The sequence below is a fragment of the Lissotriton helveticus genome, chromosome 2_2 (assembly GCF_964261635.1).
Source record: "Lissotriton helveticus chromosome 2_2, aLisHel1.1, whole genome shotgun sequence".
Lineage (NCBI taxonomy): Eukaryota > Metazoa > Chordata > Amphibia > Caudata > Salamandridae > Lissotriton > Lissotriton helveticus.
Genome location: NC_136060.1, coordinates 109,349,146 through 109,367,151, shown reverse-complemented (window position 1 = coordinate 109,367,151; position 18,006 = coordinate 109,349,146).

Sequence of the window (18,006 nt, the reverse complement as noted above, 5' to 3'; positions counted from 1 at the left end):
CAGTCACTACTAGATCTGGGTTAAATCCATCATCTTTATTTAGTTCACTTCGCCACCCCAGTTCAGACCGAGCCATATGCAAATCAGTAAAAAATGTTTACATTTGACTCCAAAATATCTTATGTTATTCCCAGTTTGTTTTCCCATTGTGAAACTATTCAAAAAATATGCTAGCTTTTACTTTAGGTAAAAATTGGTACAGCATCACAGTAAATATTTCATACACTGATTCATATACAATTTGTTATTCAAATGTTAAAATGCAAATCACAATATGCAACCTTGATGCATTCCTACAGTCTCATGATGAGGCATGAGCTGTGCCGGATTTTGAGTTTTCAAAATGAGATACCACAACAAACATGTGACGTAACATTCCATCTGCAAAAGTTCCTTTGAGAATCCTATTTTTCTTCGTCATTGATTTATCATCTGGATATAATAAAGGGCATTTAAAATACATTTTTGGATGTGTGTTACTCTGTCACCTGTGTGTATATATATGCTTGTCTGTTTTTTCAAACAATGCATTCCAAACAATCATTTTTAACAAAAAATAGACAGGCTTACGTGCACATTTGTGAAAGAGTAGGGCATCATGCAAGTCTGTCACTTTTTACACATGCTAAATTGTCTTTTTAATTCTAAAACTATTTGTAAGATGTTCGTAATAAAAAAAATTTAGGCATGTAATCTAATGTGTCTAGTCATTTTTGCTGCTCACTTTTGTTTGTTTACAATATCAACTCACCAATGTGATGTTTGAAACATCCACTGTATCATAAGTGCATTGTATGCAATGTCACTTGTAATAGGGCTACCGTAACATCCCTCACAATTGTGACGAGACATCATAATGATAACTTGTGGCGTGTTTCGTACAACTGTTCCTTATAACCCATAACAAACTCAGTCATATTTGTTGTTTAGGCAGGTATGTGTCTGCTCAAAACAGTCCTTTGGTACTGACCAGAAAGATAGCGGAATCATTTTCCACAAATTCATATAGAAAACACATCATCATACATCATTAGGGCTCCCTGTTTTCCATTTTTACAGATAAATACAGACAGAAAACATTTATTTTCGTGTATGTATTTATTTTTAAATGGACATTGGGTTGTTTTTTGGGTAATTCTAAATTCTGTCTGCCATGCCAAGCCAATAGCTGTGTGAGTTGATAGGAAAGGGGGTTAAAAAAGAAAGGGATTAACAGCAATGGATATACACAAGGTTGCTACTGAAATTTGCATGTTTTCATATAAGTGGATTGATTTAACTTCAGTGGGTGTTCACAGCACTGAAACCTGGAAGGCATTTAAACATGAGTGCATATTTATTGGTTTAATAAATGTGGAAATATACTAATTTCAACTTCATTTTTTCACCAAGACCAAAATAAATATGGATAAATACAGATAAAGTTAGCAAAAAATAAATATGGATAAATAGAGACGGAAATGTCAAAAAATAAATACCATAAAACCGGGAGCCCTATACATCATCAAATACCATGGGCAAAACTTACATCTCCAATAATTCTTCTTGTGCATTGGACATGTGTCAACCTTTACGTTGATACAATAATTCTTTTGCTGTAACAAAAAAAATCATATAACATGAAAACCTCCTAAATGAACTTACCCCTTAATGCTATTATTGGGCTCTCAACTGCCCATCAAGCTGGGATTAGGCCACCGCAAGAATGCAGGCCATTAGCGAGGTCAGGGTGCGAAGCACATGCTTCCTATGTTGGAAGGACTGTCCGAGCTCGACTTCAGATGACCATTTGCTCCAGCACCATAGGTCCTCCCATCAGTTCCGGTAATGGATGCTGTGCCGCTTTTAGACCCACAGGGTCTGCCCCTTCTTGGCGATGGCCGTCCACATTGCTTTCTTCTGATGGGCGTTGACCTCTATGAATACAGAAAAAGAAAGAAAAAATAGTTTTGTGACGTTTGTTTGTATTGATATAACACAATAATTAGAAGTATTAGCATAAAGTTCCAACTGGATGTTTGTGATACAAACTTTCATGCAATGAAACAATGTTGTAGTAACCTATTGAATACCCTTATCCCTTGTCTTGTCCTTATCTCACTAATCCAGGATACTGACATCATCTTGGCCAGGGGCTACAACATTTTCTGTAGTAAGACCTACTTCTGATCAGTGCACATATCAAGAACTACTGAAGGCTAAACAACTTGCGAATTGTTACCAGAAACCCCACACCCAGCTTCATTCACTTTAAGGCTAATGTCCATTGAGCCAGATACTATATTTTGAACAACATACTGTGACTAAGGGCACCGTGAAAGAGCCTGTCATATGTACTTGCAGCACAGACATATATTTAGCCATGTGTGGCACCGTTACATAAATAACACAAACTTACAATTTTATTTTGTTAAATGAGAGAAATTTAATGTGCAGAGAAATATTTTGCCAAAAACTTCATAACATGGAACATTTTTCTGCACTTTAATTGTCTCTCTTACTTCTGACTCAGTGTCTACTGACTACTGGCAGTAAGGGGCCTGCTTTTTGTAAATGCAACACTTTGAATTGGGAGAAAATTAAAAGAATAGTTAACTTACTCTTAAGGTAACTTCCCATTTTCAATTTCTCCCATTTCCAAGCATTCAGAAACATCATTTTGTTCACAGCTCCAATATTGAGTTGCCCAGGACTATTATTTCAGAGTCACATACCTCAGTGCTTCAGTAGTTCACCTCTGTGACCTAGACTGGGGATGATTCTGACTGTACACTGCTCATTATCAGGCCCTGCCATCTGCAGCTGATGGCAATAATGTTAGCTGAACACAGCCTTCACTTACCTTTTCAAGGTATTTATGAACTTGTGCAATTTTAGAAATTAACTCAAGGCTGTGAGGTACTCTGAAGGTGTCTGGGAGCTACTGGTAGCTCACAATTGATTGACTGGTTGGAGACATCTGATCTTGGCTGAGTTATTTGTGAAAAAATAACAATAGCAAATATCAATTTTATTTGGTATTAATATACGTGTAAATATATCACCAAACAATACTTCACTTCCAAAGAAGAAAACTCAGATGACCCAAATATGCCAAAAAAGCTTTAAAGGCTCCTCTGACCTGTTTCGGCTAACATTTACCAAACCTTTCACACAGCACAGTAGAGAGGTTAAATGTTAAATGGACCATTCTAAGACCTAGAGGCTAATATTCTGACCTTTACACAACTTAAAAGGATATATTGCACTAGTCATCATAAGAACATTGCTGAGTCCATTTTCACAAAAATAACTACTTATAATCAGTACACAAAATAAATACCTTAAAATTCTGAAGTAGATGGACTTTTATTTGTAAAACAAATAACATACATTTCATCAAATTACAGGGATAGGACAACATACTAAATTAAACACAAAAACATTTCAAAACATAGCATGATATAGAGGTTGATCTACACTGTGACATATGTGAAAATGTGATGGGAAAGAGAGAATGAGCAAGATAAAATTGCAATTGGATTTTCACAAACCTAAAACAAGGCACATGGTAAGTGTAGTCATTTCAATGAAACAGTAAGAACACTTGAAAATGTGTAAGTTCAATGTACCTAGTGAAAATATGTTGTTGAAAAGAAGATACATTTTCAATTTAAAAACAACATATATGCAAAATGTTATTTGATGTAAAAATCACTTACAAGCAAAATTGCATCATATGAAATGTTTTGGACATTGAAACCTGTAATCTTATATTCAATAAAATACATTCAAACAAACAAGACAACAAAAGATTTGATAAAAATATGCATATGTTTGTGTGTTTCCAAAAGGTGCAATCCACAATAGCAACAGACAACTGAAAATGAGAAAGGGATTTAGGTTCAGTGACACATTCAAAATTGTAATTTACCAGTCTCAACTCTACCAGGGATTCCTGTCAAGCCTTCAGGATGTAGGATCTGCAAGAACTTCTCCTCCCAGGGAAAACATTGTAAGGGGGGTCTGGAAGACCCACTACCAGTCCTCTGGGCCTCCAGGTGATGTTTGGAGGCCAGGGAACGCACTCTTCCCTGCAGGGCGTTCCACTCTTCCTAATTTCCCCGTGTGTGTACAGGTTGTCTGCTATAGCATTCACTCTGTCAACTTTCATTCATTCATTCATAATTACTTTATTCGGTATACAACAATACCATAAAAGTACAATACAATTAGGGTAAGAACACACAGAGATAAAACCCTTTACCAGGTGCTTGATCAATTGAAATTGAAAGTGTTTAAAAGATGTCAATGCAAATCATTATAGGTGGTATGCAACAGTTAAAAGGTCTAGCATTACAAAGCACATTACCTTCTGTAAGGGCCAGTTAAAAAACAGGGGCGATATGAAATCAACGTATTAAAAGGGGAATCCCCCAAACATAAAACTTATCTATGTTAAAAACAAGGTCACGGGCATCATATATGCTGGTCCCAGGGAATGGAAGGAGAATTTAACGACCAGTATCATCATCCTCAGTCTTTGGTGTTTCTCAGTCTTGCAGCCGTCCTTAGGAAGTTAACAGTACAAAAAAGTGTAAGAGGCTCCTCAGACAATTTCAAGAACAACAGCGCCACCTTTGCATGTTTGAACCTAGCAGATTTTAGGATGTTCTTTAAAAACAACCTCCTAGGGTGAGCATAATAGGGGCACAATAAAACAAAGTGGAGCGTGACCTGCGGAGACTTATTGTCGCAGCCGCAGGGGCCCTTCAACTCAATGGATGATAAAAACCCCGAAGGACACCCCAATATGTGATGGAGTAGGTTCAACCTAAATCTAGTCATCAGGAATCTATCCTGGGCATTATAAAAATAAGATAGATAGGGTTCCAGACCAGGGCTGGATTTAGCCAATAGGTGGGCTCTCACAGACTTTGTTGGAGACTGCTCCACCCGGGGCAGTTGCAGTACACGTTCCATTCCGGCGCCCACGGTAGCCTCTCAAGACTAGATTACGTGCTGATGCCCTCCCCACGGGCCTCCTCTACCAGGGAGATTAGACATCTGGCCAGGGGTGTTTCGGACCACTCCCCGTTATGGTTGGTCATAGACACAAAGCTGGGAACGGAGGGTCGGGTGGCTCCGATTAACCCCTGGTATCTCCGGGACCCTAAGGTGCGGGCGGAACTGATTAAAGCGCTGGATCACTACTTTGCGGAGAATGTGGGCTCCGTCTCCTCTTCTTTCTCACTGTGGGAAGCATACAAGACTGTTATTCGGGGCCAGGCCCTTTCCTTAGTCAGCAATGTCAAGAAATGTAAACAGGAGGCGGTCGTTCGACTTGAAAAAGAAATAACTGCTTTGGAAGGGGAGTTGGAATTGGGGGTTACCCATGATAGGCTGCATGTCCTTGGTCTTAAGCAACTCGATTATAGAGCACTGGTTACTGACGCTTCAAAAGTGATGAGCAGAGAACAGCAAGGACGTCTGTATGATGTTGGTGACAAAGCGGGGAAACTACTTGCGTGGTTGGATAAGAAGGTGTGTGCTAGTCGTGTGGTTCCGGTGATTGAGAGTGCGAATGGAGCGAGAATAACTGGCCCTGCTGCGATAGTGGAGTGTTTTGCGGAGTATTTACGGGATGTCTACTCCCCGGTGTCAGATAGACCTGAGCAGGATTCTCGGTTGCTTTTGCGGGATATCGTGTTGCCCTGTTTGTCTGACCCTGAAAGAGAGCTCCTCAATGCCACACCTACTGTCGAGGAGGTGGTGCTTGCTATCGGCTCGGTTCGGTCGGGAAAGGCCACGGGCCCGAATGGACTCCCCATTGAGCTCTACAAGCTTCGCCCGGATACGATAGCCCCTCATCTTAGGTCGATGTACTTGGAAGCGGGTTCCCTCCCCCCTGATCAGAGATTGGTGTCTATTGTTGTAATACATAAGGAGGGGAAGCCGCGCGACCGTTGCACCTCTTATAGACCCATATCTCACTTAAACGCCGAGCCTAAGATTCTGGCCAAACTGCTTGCTAACCGCTTAATAACCGTCATCGGCGACTTGGTGCACCCTGATCAATCCGGCTTTATACCACACGCAATACGGCATTGAACCTCCGGCGCCTGCATGGCGCCCTCGCGAGGGCGGTGACGTTACGTGAGCCGGCCATTTTGGCTTCTTTGGACGCCCCAATGGCGTTTGATACGCTGGAATGGCCATATCTTTGGGCGGCCCTCGCAAAGTTCGGTTTCTGCCCCGTATTTATCAGCTGGGTGAAGCTACTCTACACTGACCCTTTAGCTCAAGTGGTTGTAAACGGTCGAGTTTCCGCTCCGTTTGCCCTTGGCAGGGTGACGCGCCAGGGCTGCCCTCTGTCCCCGCTTCTTTTCGCTCTCGCCTTGGAACCCCTGGCGGCCTGGCTGCAGTGGGAGCCGTCTCTGAAAGGCATTCGATGGACTTCGGACTTTGAAGACCGTGTGTCCTTGTATGCGGATGATATCCTGTTGTATCTCAAGTCACCTCGGAAGTCACTGGTAGTTCTCTTCAACGTCTTGAACTCCTTCCGTAGAAACTCCGGTCTTGTCATTAACTGGTCTAAGTCTTGTATCTATGTTCTCTCGGGCGACGCTCCCCTTTTGCCTCGTGGCTGTCCTATACAGGTGGTGCGGGAGGGATTCAAGTATTTGTGGATCTTTATCACCTTGGACCCCGTACTCCGTTATGAACGTAATTTGTTGTCCCCGCTTCAGTGCCTCAGGTCTGACGTTGCTGCATGGCGTAGGCTCCCTCTATCCCCTCTAGGACGGGCGGCGTTGTTAAAGATGATGTCACTCCCCCGGTTCTTATATGCGTTGCAGAATACTTTCGACACTGTGCCTGCTAGCTATTTTCGGGAGGTTGAAAGTCTACAGAGGCAATTGTTATGGGGGGGACGTCCCAGTATTGCCCTCGCGAAGATGACACTCCCGTGGTACGATGGCGCTTCCTGACATATTACTGGGCCTCTCAGATGGGGGCGATTAACCATTGTACTTATGGTCCCACGCCGAATCCTGCGTTTGAGATGGATAAGTGGTTGTTACCCGGCAGGGACTACAACAGGGCCCTGTGCGCGGGATCCGTTGGGAGGGCACTCACGGGCCCCACCATGATAGCGGTACAGGTATGGTATCGCGCCACAGCCGCCCTGGGTTGGACGGATAAATCGACCTGAGCGACCCCACTTTATGCGTCTGAGAGACTGGGGTCCCTATGGAAAACAAGGGGATTCGATAAGTGGGACGTAATTGGTATAAGCAGGGTGAATGATGTGTGGACCAAAGGTAGGGTCAAGACGTTTGAGGAGCTGAAGGTAGAGTATGATCTGCGTGTTACAGAATTTTTTCGTTACGCGCAAGTTCGACATGCGGTATTATCTGTTTTTCCATCGGGTGTGGATATTCCGGAGGCGTCCCCGCTTGAAGACCGAATACTGGACGGGTATGTCCCGGACAGCACGATTTCGCTAATATATAAAAAGTTGATAAATAACAGGGTTGACCTTCTATGTCACCTCCGAGAGGTCTGGACCAGTGATGGCTTGGAGCTAGACGACGAGGATTGGCAGGCGGCAGTGTCTTCCCCTAGGGAGGTGGCAATCCCGGCGCGCCTTAGGTTTGTTCAACTCAAAATTCTCCACAGGGTCTATGTGACTGGTCCGCGTCTGGTGCACATGGGATTTTCTCTGGATGGGCTGTGTAGGCGTGGATGTGGTCTCGTGGGTACCTTTCTCCATATAATCTGGGAATGTCCTGCGGTGGTGCGCTATTGGAATCGTGTGCATGAGGTTATGAATGAGGTCACGGGGGTGGTGTCGATGCCTGAGGCTAGACGGTGCTTGTTGAATGTATGGGAGCCGAACGATTATGATGTGGCGCAGCTTCGGTGGGTGACCCTGGGTAATATGATTGCCAAGAGAGACATAGCCCAATTGTGGGGCGCCCAGAGGCCGCCGACGGTTCTGGCATGGAAACAAAACATGGATTGGTGCATGTTCAGAGAGAAGACAGTGTACGTTGCCCGTGGCAGACCTCATAAATGGGGGAAGATCTGGAACCGATGGAACTCATACCATGGTGAGATATGTGCTCCCCCCCTCACAGATCTAGAGACTGAACTACATCCCTCCCAACCTGATGTTTCCTCCGCAACCATTTAAGTATTTCTCCTGTTCCAGAGCCACTATCCCCTGCCTCTCCCGTGATTCTGCTGATTGTATTGCGTTTGTATGTCCTCATCCCTCGCATTGATGTGACACCTCTATGTATGTACTGCCTTGTATTGTTTCTTTATGTTTATATGTTTTCCATTTTAATAAAAAGAAATATAAACATTTTTTTTTTTTAAATGCGGACTTGACAATCGCCTTGTCCCGGGCTACCAAGGAATTCGGATTATGAAAATAATCAGCAAAACTCAGGCCAGACAGGGACTCTCTTACATATTTAAATCACAGAATATTATGCCTGTGTTCCCTGGTAATGCAATCAGTTATTATCAGTTTGCTTAAGACCGCTTCGGGGTTAGTCCATATTTTTAGCCAGCAAGTGAGAGGTTTCAATTGAATCACATCTCTAATGTAAGTAAGGCCTAACTCTTCATGGATTGAGTAGGAAGGGGTACTCTGTGGAACTCTAAGTAGCCGTGGGAGGAAATAATTTTCTTCTATTTTGATCCTTGATGGGTCAATGAAACCCCACACCTTGCTACCATATAGTGTTTTGGCATTACAGATGGCCCTATACAAATTCAGGATTTGCTCGTGAGCCCAACGACCCAACCTTTGTGCCAAATTCATAACTGCCCCGGAGGAGCTAATCAGGGATCTGCCTTTCTCGTCTGACAGTGTATTAAACCTAGTGCGGCTATCAAATAAAATTCCTAAAAAAGAAAATGCCTGCCCTTTTTCTAGACAGTTGGTACCAATCCTGAAGGTATATTTCCTGCTTGATCTTTTTCCCATCTCCATCATATATGATTTGGAGAGATTAGCGGACAAATCCAGGTTCTCCATGAAAATAACAAAGCCATCAATGAGGTGCTGGAGGCCCCGCGCAATGCGTGACAAAAGCACTGCTTCGTCCGCGTAAAGCAGAACCGGGATCCCTCTTTTCCCTATCCTCGGACTATCCACCCCTAATGCTCCCAGTACCTTAACTAAACCATTGATATATAAAGTGAATAAAAAAAGGTGCCAGGATGCAGCTTGTCTCACTCCCCTGGAACAAGGAAAAGAATCCGATATATCACCCTCGTCGTTGTATCTGACCTGGCTGAGGTGTACTGATGCAGAGTGCTTAGGGTATTAACCAGTCCTGGATCCACGCCCATGGCCCCCATTAGCTCTCACAATTTCTTGCGGTTAACCCGGTCGAATGCTGCTGTGAGGTCCATGAAAGCCAAGTACACCGTCTCGTCCCTGGCAACCGTGTATTTGGCGACAAGGAGATAGAGGTTGAGACATTGGTCAGAGGTTGAGCGACCCGGCCTGAAGCCATACTGTATGTCAGAGATAATATTGTGTTCATCTGCCCAATCCATAAGCCGATTAAGGATATCTCTCCCCATCACTTTCACTGTGACATCAATAAGGGAGATAGGCCTGTAGAAATGTGGGTTATCTTTGTTACCCTTTTTAAAGATTGGAACAATTGTCGCAGTGGACCAGGATGAGGGCATCCCTGCCTCCACTGCTGTGTTGATCACTCTTAACAGGATAGGAGCCCACAAGTCTACCTGAGATAGCAAGAGATCTGGAGGGATCCCATCCGGGCCCGGGGCCTTATTCCGGGTTAAACCCTCGATTCCCGCTTTTATCTCACCTAATGAGAATATTGTTTCGGAAGCTGTTAGATTTCCTATCCCTGCTGATGGTACTACAGTGCTCGTGCTATTATGGTTATAAAGGCCTTGAAAATGCTCCACCCAAGCCTCTGGCAGGATATGGCAGACAGGCTTGGATTTATTCTTATTTTGAAAACAGGGTTTATTTAGAATTTTCCAGAAAGCGGTCATATCCCTGGATTCGGCCGCTTCCCTCAGGTTCTCCCAAGCCTGATGTTGTAATGAGGTTTTGCGATGTTTTAGTGCCTGATTATACCTCCCCCGGCAAGCAGACACAATGGACTTATCTTTGGGAACAATCTTTAATGCTGCCTTCAGTTCCGTCAATGCGCTAGAGCATTGCTGATTAAACCACCTAGGAGTGTCCTCTGCCTCTTTTGGGGTTCTACATCCGAGCAGGTCATCTATACAATGTGCCACTCCCTCAAATGCAGTGATTAGGTCTGCCCCCACTACGGTCGGGTCTAAGCACTTCAGACCTGGTGTTTTTTTTCAGTCAGAAGGTCCCTGTAGAATTTATCACCGAATAATCTTTGACCACCTCAGTCTCCTTCCCTGGTCCGTGCCTGTGAAAAAGCCTATAGTCTGCTTGCGAAGGGGATGTTTAACTGACTCGGAGTCCCTTAAGATCAGCACCAGTGGGTTATGGTCACTGAAGGTGCTTAACTCGACATTAAACTTAAGATCCGACATATTAAGGAACTAGGGACAAAAATAAAATCAATGACGGAGCCTCTTCCCTTACCTTAAAAGGTTGGGACGATACAAGGGTCCCCAACTGCTCCTGTCAAATCCATTGCGTGTATAAGAGCGTGGGTGCCCAACAACTTGCTTAGCTCCAGTCCCTCTCTAGTATGTTCCAAATGCAGTCCCTCTTCTCTTGGGCAAGTGGCCCACTCCCCCTTGCTGCTGGTTAAATGGGGGCACAAATGACAATTAAAATCTCCCACCACCACCAATTGGGCGCTTAAAACCCCATGCAAGACTGTTCCCAGCAGCCTGTGGTCGAGCTCTGCCAGACTGGCCAGTGTTTCTCCACTATTAGTGGCGTTATAAAAGTTAATAAAAATTAATTTTATACCCCTGTTCGTAAACCGTAATCCCTGTGTGCAGGCTGAATCCCAGGCTAAGTCCTCCCATTTCCCCTGTAACCTCAGGTCCACATAGGTATTTAGGCCTCCCTTAGCACGCCCTGAGGAGGATTTACGTGCTGGGACAAAATACATTTTATAGCCTTCCAATGCTAGTATACAACTATCTGTCTCCCACGTTTCCTGCAGACAGATGATGGTAAAACTTCTGATATGTCCTAACCAGTCCTGGTTATTTAATTTACTTGACAGACCTGCTATGTTCCAGGAGATTATTTTGATGTTTCCCTGCACTTCTGCTGATGGGGGGTTAGACCTATGGGCAATATGCCCAATAAAAGATTCAGCTGCTCTAGGTAGATTTATCTCAATACCCTTCATGCTATGGCCTCCACGAGTGAGGGGTGATGTTGACAACGCAGGCGGCTCCCCAACTAACCCTCCGACATCCCTATTGTGGAACACATCCTCCCGTGCCCCTCCTTGTTCATTAATTGGCCCCCCAGTCAGTCAATCTAAATCACTTAGGGCGGAAACACTTTGGAGTGGCACGTAGCGATTAATTAACGGTACCGGGCGCTCCCCCCAGGTTGTCCTCACAGACTTTTGCCTCGGGTCTTCCCTATTCGTGGCATGCATCAAGTCTCTATAAAAGAAACCGAGTGGGAGCAATCTAGCGCTAGTACCACACTCCTCCTGAATAAGTCCCCTTCTTTTGGTAATACAAGAGTTCTCTTACCATTTCCGGGTACCTAAAATTTAAAATTACACAATCTCCCGGGAATCCCTTCCTACTTTTACCGATCCATGACACTCTTCTGGCCGTTAGGATATACCTATGGTTACTAATATTAAAGCCTAAAATGTTGGCCAACCAATGAGCTGCTTTATTGATCAGGGAACGGGTGGTTTCTTCCCTTACATCACTACATGCTGGGATCCCTGTCAAAACTGCTGTGTAAGGGCTTGCAGCGGGTGGGAGGTCTAGAACGGGTAGTTCCCGCGTGTTGAGTGCCTGGTCCTCTGCTGATGACCCTAGTTCATCAGATTTGGCGGGTCTGCCCCCAGAAGGCATAGTTATAGTACCAGTGTTTAATCTGACCGCTAGCCTCTCCTCCCTTGTCTGCCCGTTGTCTTCCCTAGAGCTGGAAGAGCCTCGGTCGTTGCTATTAGTGGTTCCCTCCATTATATTCTTCTTTACCCCCTCTTGCCTGGGTGTAACCTGGGCGATTTCGTTATTTGCCCCACCCATGCAATCTTACAGCTGTCCTGACTTGGGGTATGTGGTAGTCTCAGCATCCCCCCTCCCAGTCGACCTTGACCCCTTCTCCTGTGCAGCCACAATACTACCTTGTGTGATTAGTCGCGAGAGGTACCTTTCTATCACATTCAGCCTCTCATACAGGGGCCCCAGATGGGAGGTTAATAGCGTTTCCAGCTTTGACATTAGTTCTCTGTCCTTTCCCTGGATCATTGCTGACTCACTGCAGTTCTGATACGGAGTGGGGGTTGTAGATGTCCTCCCTTCATCAATTACCCCCTTTGCTTTAGCTCTGCCTTGGTTTTTTCAAGGTGTGTTGTCCCCCTCTCCATGACCTGTTGGCTAGGGTCTTGGCCTCGCCTAGGGCAGAAGTCATGGTTGATATGCCCTTGGCCTGCAAGGCCTTTTTAGAACAGGTTAGACTCCGGGGTGAGTCTTTCCTCTGCCACAAATGAAGATATTACTTCCTCCTCATCCCCTAGCCCTACTAGGACTTTGTGTCATGGAGATGCGGCCTAGTATACCCACCCCCTCTTGTGTGATATTATGCGTCTGGTCAGGGTTATTGTCCGATAACTCGATGGCTTGTGGAGATCGGTCTGTTCCCAATGGGGATAGGGTGGTATGAATTGTAGCCGTGGTGATGGCCCTGGCTGCCGTTGTTTGTTGTCCAGGGGGAATCCCGGTAATGGGAGATGGGCGTCTGGCTAAGGAACCCACGGACGATCTCTTCTCTTCTATTAGCTTATCCAAAGAGAGCCTCTTTTCGGTTAACTGAATTTCGTGAATTAAAAGAGACTCAGCCCTTATTGGAAAAGCTTCCAGGGTCCCCCTTACTCCCCCCCCTAGCTGAGCGTGCCTCTTTGCATTTACTCATAATACAAATGGAAACAGCAGTCCCCGGAATGTAACAAGAGTGACCCCCTATAGGAGTGCAATGTTCAGTACCTTGAAATGTGGAACACTATAGCGTGTTTCGGTCCTCCTCGTCCTGTTTGTAACTGCCTCCTGGCGTTTGACGGTGCAAATCTGGGCCTATAGGTTACAGACAACTCCGACCTTCGGCCTTGATTGGAGTTCCTCTTGCCCCTGGATCTTCTGTGGGCCCGTAGATGCAAATTAAGGGGGGTGGCCCAGCCCAGCCTGTTTTGGCCCCTGACGGGCGAGGACGGGCCCGCCCTTGGCCCGGGCTTCGCCCGGGCAGCGCCTGGGCATGCCCGCGCGCGTCCCGTGCTGCGTGAGGGCCGGGCGGCTTTGAATGCCTCCGTCGTCCTCTGATAACGAGATCCACAAGCGCCTCGCGCAGCCCCCTGGGAATTGCAGGCACGGGGCTGCGGGCGCGATTAGGTCTGGCCGTTCCCCTCACGGCGGCGAAAAAGCTGCAGGAGACTGGGGCTGGGGGAAAAGGAGTCCTGTAGATGGCCGTTCCCCTTGCGGCTTTGGTACAGAATATCAGCGCGTCCAGCGCTGCGTGAGGGCCGGGCCAGCTTTGAATGCCTCGGGCGCCCTCTGATGACGAGATCCACAAGCACCTCGCGCAGCCCCCTGGGAATTGTAGGCACGGGGGCTGCGGGCGCGACTAGGTGCTGGCCGTTCCCCTCACGGGAGCGAAAAAGCTGCAGGATACTGGGGCTGGTGGAAAAGGAGTCCTGTAGATGGCCGTTCCCCTCACGGCTTTGGTCTAGAGTATCAGTGCGTCATTTTGCTGTGAAAGCAAAACAATTTTATAGATCACTAAAGCGAGAACATAAGCGGCCTTTCACAGCTGAGCGCGAGCCGCAGCCCTGACCTGCGGTGCGTGGTGTGTGGAGAAGCGTGCTGCAGGAGGCACCAGAGAGTAAGGCGAGCGTCCCACTCTGTCAACTATTCTGGCCCACATTTGCCTTTTCTGAGATATAGTTGTATTTTGGCAAGGGCTCCAAACAATTGTGGCCCTACTCTAATAATTTCATCCACCATGACTGACAATTCTCCCTCTGTAAAATGGGGATTTCTCCTCCTGGCCATTATCAAACAAACAAAATTAAATAAATGCTTTGATCCAACAAGAAAATAATTAAGAGAAGAACTAAGGTACATAAAACAGGGAACAAAACCCTAAAATCCTAACTTAACTGGCAAGAGTTCTACTTGTAAATGTTGTGGTGATATAGAATGGCAAAGGATCATGGTCTGAAACTGAATACAGGTTGCAGTGTGGTATGCAGGTGAACACAATTAGCCAAATCACAGCAGGTGTGTGATGCTAGTATCCATCTTACTGCCACAGGAATAGTACAATGTTGACTGCGTCCTGCATCGGAATAACTCCGTCAACAATCTGCCGCTAGAACACCGCTAGCACAACTTTAGCATCTAAATAGGCATGCCGCAATCCTACAACCCTGGCTGCGACAGAGTAATGTCAGCCAGCAGAGAAGTCTACTGCGATGACAGCAGTGAACCGTTTATTTGACAGTAAACATTCTGTCATTGCGGACGACGATTCAGCCAGCACACATCCTAAATAGGGAGGGCGGGATTTTATCAGTTTGACGGAGTACTTGTAAACTCAGTCACAGAGGGACGACGAAGGTCCAGTCAAAATCTAAATCATGCCCAGAGTCTTTTTTCTGGAAGCAAAGATCTTTCAGGTGGGCAAGGCAGCAGGCTGTATTGCGTTTTTTTTTTAAGAACATGATCCTTGCATGTTTTATTACATTCTTGGTGATTAATAATACTGATGCCACCAGCGCTAGGTAACAATAATCTATGTAACAGCACTAACTCGCATTGGGTATGTGTCCACAGCATCATACATCCTAATTGTAGGATTGTTATTATTTGCAGACACAGTTGCAATATCATAGTACTAAGTGCCTAGGACTTTTGCCCTGGGCTTTGCTGGGTTTGGGCTTGTGAAAGTAATATCGACGACTTGAATAATAACAGAGTTGGACCAGATACGACTGATGGATATGACTACCGAATACAGTATGTGTCTCAATCAATGTTGGTGCATCCTCAGAATCGGGATAAACTGATAAGCAGATAGGAAAGTATTTCTAATAGTTCATTTTGCACTATACTTTGTCCTTATTCCACTTATTGTCTCTGCAACCCTTTCCTTTTCTTTCTCTCTGTGCACAGTTAACAATCAACGTACCATCAGAAATACCACATCATCTCTTGGAGAAATAAGAATAGGCCACATACTAAACATCAGAAAGATAATCAAGACATATAGCCCCACCATGGCTTGACTAAATACTGCAAACAAATGGTTGCTGAATAATGTTGATTTATTATTGGTTTCTCTAGGTATATACACTGTCCCTGTCATGATATTTATTTTGTGTTATACTGTCTGTTAGACCTGACATCATTGGCATGAGTCTCTCCTCCATTTTTTTCTGTTTGCCTCCTCTGTTTACGATGTTTTTGCTGGTAAATGCTTTGGGCACTGTGCCACTGCTGATCAGTGCCACAGTGCAAGTGCTCCCTATGTGAAATTGCTGTATTGATTGAATTCCATGTTTGGCCTATTTGGTTTACTGTCAGTCCCTAGTAGAGTGCACCAGGAGTGCCAGGGCTTGTAAATACAAATGCTGCTAGTGGGCCTGCAGCACGTGTTGTGCCACCCACAAGAGCGGCCTAGTAAAAGTATGTCTGAAGGTCTACCATTGCTAGACCACGTGCAGTCTGGTACTGTCACGCAGACTGTGCAAGTACACCTACTTGCCAGTCCCTAAACCTTCCCTTAACTTCATGTTACTCACCCCTATGGTAGGCCCAAGGGCAGGGTGCATTGTAAGCATAAGGTAGGACAAGCCTGACAAGGTTGGCATGTCCTAATAGTTTTTCACTATTGTAAGGTAACCTGCTCTCCATCAGTTAGAATGGGCTGCCAGGATTATTAATGCTATAATCCTAGCGGGCTCGGGGAGCATGGTGCAATGTCGAGTTTGGTATCCCTGAACTCAGGGTTTAATAACGCATCCGTTTGTGTGGATGGTCTTTGGACTCTGTGTTAGAAAATAGCACTTTTAGAAAGTAGCTATTTTCTTGTCTAACTGTCTACCGGTCTCTGCTGGTTCTGGTGTGCGTGTGACAGGAGCTGGGTGGCTCCAGAGGTCTGAATGAGTCAGTGTGGGATGAGTGGGGCATTTGCATTGAGAGTAGGGGAAGAGTAGCTCCTGATAGCCTGCCCTGCCTGATACAATGCTGGCTCCGCCCCCTTGCCAGGCGACTGACGACTCTGTGCCTGCCTGGGACTTTCCTGGCCCACCTCCTGCCGGGCAACTGATGGCCCTGCCCCTGCCAGTGACAATGCTGGCTCCGCTCCTGCTGGGCGGCTGAAGACTCTGCCCTGCACAGTGAATAGGCCAGGTGCTTCGGCCTGGCAACACCCACAACAAACCCAAGATGGGGGGAAATTCCCCTGCATGGACAAAGGGATCAAAGCCAAAAAGGGGTATAAGAGAAGGACCCCTGAACCAAGAATTTAGATCACTTCTGACAAGGAAACCTGAACCAAGGACAAGAAGCCTGCTGATCTAAAGACTGCCTACCCCTTCTGCCAGAGTGCTGTTTGTTGGGGGAATCCTGCATTGCTTCTTTATTTTTGCCAAGGAACCAGGAGAGAGGAACTGTGTGTGTACTCTCAATCTTTGCTAAGAAAATCTCAAAGGGCTGGAAGAGTGCCAGTCTCCTGTTGAAGTCACAGGGCTAAAGGACTTCATCTGCTTAAAGTGCTGTTTGCTGGAACTTGTGAATCCAGCACCTCTGAAAGAATCCAGCAATCTCGACACCGACGGACGCCGCCGAATCCAGCTCGACATCGTGAGTAACGGCTCCAGTGTCCCGCTTCCTCGACGCCGGCCGCCGGGCCCGATCGACGCCAGCAACAACGCCAGTGAGTAGTGAGTTCGGCTCCAGCTCCAAGTGACCTCGTGTCTGCACCGCTGCTGATCGCATCGACTTCGAGCCCTCTCGACGCCGTGAGCGCTGCTCACTCTTGCAACATCGACATCGACGACGCCGTATCCTGCTTCATCTCGTGAGCGCTGCTCCTGCCTGACTTCGGTCGCCGCCGCTGCAGATCGCCCCGACTCCGAGGCCCGATCGACGCCAAAGACGCGACGCCGGACATCTCGACGCCGCTGATCATCGAGTGCTTCACTTTTCCAAGGTACTGTGTTGTGGGGGTCTGTGCGACTCCGGGCTCGACGTAGCGCTCCTCGCGGTCGACGCCGAACCTTTGGATTAACTTTGCCTCGACGTCGTGTGACTCCCGTGTGGGTTACATTGTTGCCAAGAACTGTGTTTTGAAGAAGAAGAGTTGCTTTTGTTACTAAAGACTTTGTGCTAAGAAGAAACTGTGCTTGAACTATTATTTTTCCGTCCAAGAGTATTTATTAAGATTGTCGTATATTTTTGTCATTATTTGGTCTTGTGCTAAGCCTTATATAAAAATCCTTATTTTTATAATACTACTGTGTCGTGTCCATTTGTAGTGTATTCACTTTATTACTGTATGTGGTCATAAATGCTTAACGCACTGCCTCTGAGATAAGCCTGTCTGCTTTGCCAAGCTACCAAGGGGGTGAGCAGGGGTTATCTAAGTGTGTGATCTCCTTGCCCTGACTAGAAAAGGTGTGTCCCTATTTGTCAGAAGTGTATACCTCTGCCAACTAGAGACCGCTGCTTCTAACACTGTCTAATGTGAGATTTTTATAATTGTCATGGTTTTGTAAATATAAATGTTGTTTTGTCTGTCTTCATTCATATTGTACTACACACTATGTGTTTTGT